Raw genomic sequence first — 3,955 nt, forward strand, 5'->3', positions numbered from 1 at the left:
CATTATCATCATTTTTGAGGTGCGACAGACTGGCGACTCTGCTGGGGACCCTGCTCCAAGCAAGAGAGAGTCTAGCCAAACTTAGTCTGATTTTGCTATGATTGTTGGAAGATATTCTTTCTTTCCATGTTTATCTCTCTGTATTTTATTTTGATTGCTTGTGTTGTATGTATTTTATCTTGATACTTTGATATGGGACTTGGTGTATGCTGTGAGATAAGCTCCATACCCGAGCTTCGAGAAAAAACTTAGAACCCGGAGTTGTGTAGTATTGAACCGAGGGGTGTACACCTCATTGGGACAATACGAAGACTCCACCTAGAGTAGATCTGTTTGGAGTTCCCATCACAATATGGCTAGCCCATCATTGCGGTGGAGGTTCTAAACACGATCCGTGACTCTAGGGACCTCGCCTTAAAACCAAGTTTTGTCTTCATAATCGGTGATTATGTAGTATTGAACCGAAGGGTGTACACCCTGTTCGTACAATACGAGAATCCCACTTAGATTAGATCATTTCAGAACTCCCATCACGATGTGGCTAGCCCACCATTGCGAGGAAGTTTTGAACTTGATCCGTGAGTCTAAGTTCCTTCCTTGAAAACACAAACTTTAGAACCTACCTTTGGGAATTTCTTGTGATCAGAAAAACTTGTATTTCTTCCTGTTATCATGACGTACCCGACGTGTGAATAATCTTAAGTCTGTATTCCTTTGCAAAAAACCTAGCAAAATTTCATGCATTTGCATATCATAAACATGCATTGCATACCATCTCCCAGAAATAAAATCTCACACCATGTTCTACCCTTTGTCCAGTAAACGCTGACTACTCGACACCGGTACGAGACACGCCGCAACTACAAGATGACACTCGAACAGTTGGAAGCAAATCAAGTTTCAATGAGGACTGACATCGACTCCATGCAAGCAAAGATGGATCGCTTGTTGGAAACCATGTTACTCTTAGCCCAGAAGGAGAAGGATGCAGAGACTAGCGTCGAAGCCAGGAAAGTTACTGCTCAGTTTGGATCGCCATCACTTAGCATCCCTGGAGTAACTGAACTTGATGGTAACCCTGCCCAGCCTAGAGGAGGACCGATCCCTGTTCCTGTTTACCATTTTGCACTTTCGTAATTTGTTCTTGATTGTTTAAGTACTGTATGCTTTAAACATTGTTATTTGTATTTGGTTTTGTTAATGGGATGATTATGCATGCTTTGAATCAATCTTTCATATTCACTCATCTATCACATATACAAATCACAAACACATACTTTTTCACTTCACCTTCTTCATCACACTATTGTTAGTAAATGTTGGAAGGAGGATGACGAAAACGAAATACTCATAATTGCTGATTGTATGCTTTCGGATAAAATCCTGCTAATGATGTACAGGCATTGTTTCAAATCCCCAAACACTGGAGATATAAGGAGTTAATTCCTAGTCAACCACTTCGAGCCTAGAAGTAGGAGTTTCTTTCAGATCTACAAACCCTTAAGCTTAACCGGGGGCAGGGTAGTGTTCAGTTAATCTGACTACGCATTCAAATTACAAGATGAGATATCCCATACAAGGATCAACAACATGACATTCTTCGCACACATCCTGAAGTGTCGAAGGAACCATACAAATCCAAAATTTATGTCGGTTGTTCTTCAATGACCAATGACATGGCAGCCAAAATTTCCAAAAAAAAAGGTCAAAGAAAGAGCCCGCTAAGTCCAACACCCTGAAAGGAGACTTAGGCAAAAACAGGGGCAATCCCGATGGATTAAAGCTTCAAACAAAGCGATCCATGCAAAAGTTAGGGATCAAAACAAAAATCGAAAGAGACAATGGAAGTCTCCAACAAAACAAAACAAGATTCAGTGACCACCATACCAAAATCAAAGGGTCACCGACATCCAAAAAAGAAATAAGGTGGCTGCCATTCCAAGAGGCCTTGAATCACCATCTTTATCCTTACACCTGTAAAAGACGAATGTGTGTGAATTAGCTGAACGTAGGATTGGAGATCATCATGAAGAAGGGGTGGGTTAAAATAAACTTTGAGCCTTATATCCTTTTGTTTCAATAACCATGAACCAAGCCACGTTACAACCCTCAAAAGACCTAATTGAAGTAGGGTTTGTTCTGAAAGCATACTATAGAAAGATTGAGTAAACTGACTCCTAAATATTTGCTAATATTCTCTTCCCACTATATCACTCACACGCTAGCTAAATCAGCACCGCGTTTGGACTCATGGTCCACTCGTCATACACTACCACGACACTCCAAATGAATGATTGTTTTTCAAAACTTGCATAACTGTTGCATTAAAATCACCATTTCTCGGATAGTAATTCTTAATTGTCAGTCAGTACTTGACATCAAAGAAATTCCAACAAGGGGAAATTCAAGAGGCACTTGATCGTTGGTGCTGACACGAATCACAACCATTTCATAATCCTGTGAATCAGGGGCATGGTATCTTTTGATTGTGTTGACTTAAGAAGCAGTCAATATAAGACAAATCTCCAAGCATCAGTTGATCAGGGAGGAAAAACACTTCAACATTCAGTCTATCTGGGGCAAGTCTCCAAAGGCTAATCAGGGGCAGACCATTACCAGAATCAGACATTGAAGGAATCAGACTCAGACCATGTCATGGGATAATCACTCCTAAGGTTTCCTTTCAAGGAGAATTCCTTTGAACACCCTACAATCAAGGGTAAGACGAGTTGCAAGGGGTAAGTTCCCTTCATATCTTCAAGTCAGTCAAGCAGATTGCGTCAGACACTAGTAACTGCTTGAATTCACAACCAAGATGTCGAAAGTTCATACCAATATGACATCATACCTTGACAAGAATCCTTAGGGCACATCAAAGGCATAATCATCATGCGCTGATCACGTCGCTATGCTCAGTCACAGGCTGGCCATACATCTCAGAAGAAGAAGTCGAGATCTTCTCAAAGACAAAAACACAACATATCAGCAAGAGATCAAACTTGGGGCACCAAGAGTATCCGCATCTATTGCGTGTTCATCACATCATCAGCTACCGAGTGTCGGGAAGTCAGGTCCTTTCACCAATCAATAGCTCAATCCACATTGACAATTACCAGAAAAGCCAAAGTCCACCTTGCTGGCACCTTCACAAAAACAAATACAACCAACACCGGTTTCCACAAAATACATTGCCTGTGAAAAGGGGGGCCAATCCCAAACAAACCAATCAGTCTTTGCATTCAAACATGCATAACATGCATCACATGCATCACCTCATACATAATACATACATATCATTCATGTACATAACACGAATCAAAATCCAAGGTTTAGTTGTGGGCATCCAGGCCAACCCTCAGTCGAGTCATTGTCACTTTTCCTAAGTGAGTTCCTACCCTGCTATTGGGCGTTCCCCATTGAGTTAAATCCTTCAACCTTTTGTTGATAAGATATTATCCTCAGCTAAGTCAAACAATGTTTCTCCAAACACTTACCTTGTTTCGCGTTGAGCATCCCTCAATGAGTCGTTTCCTGTAACCTTTTGTTGACAGAAACTACACCTCCCCAGAGAATATTTGTTCTCCAACCTTTTGTTGTCAATACCCCAAGCAAATCTTACCCAACAATGTTCCAACACTACCCAGCAAATCAGGTACTGAACCTTGACAGTAGCCTTATTTTTCCAATATTTTTCTCACTATCATCCTTTTGGTGAAAGTTCATTGAGGAATAATATTAATCATCACCCTGTTTACGATAACCGTTATCCTTTTGGTAATGGTAAATCCTTGACATTTGTGATCTTACCGTCATCCTTTTGGTGTCGAAGATCCTTGGAGTTTTGATCCAACCTTCATCCTTTTGGTGAATGGAGACCATTGTAATTATTACATCTTACCGTCATCCTTTTGGTGTCGGCGATCCTTATGGTGATAAGCAATCCTTGTCATGTTGG

Source organism: Lathyrus oleraceus, chromosome 6 (genome assembly GCF_024323335.1).
Source record: "Lathyrus oleraceus cultivar Zhongwan6 chromosome 6, CAAS_Psat_ZW6_1.0, whole genome shotgun sequence".
Classification (NCBI taxonomy): Eukaryota; Viridiplantae; Streptophyta; class Magnoliopsida; order Fabales; family Fabaceae; genus Lathyrus; species Lathyrus oleraceus.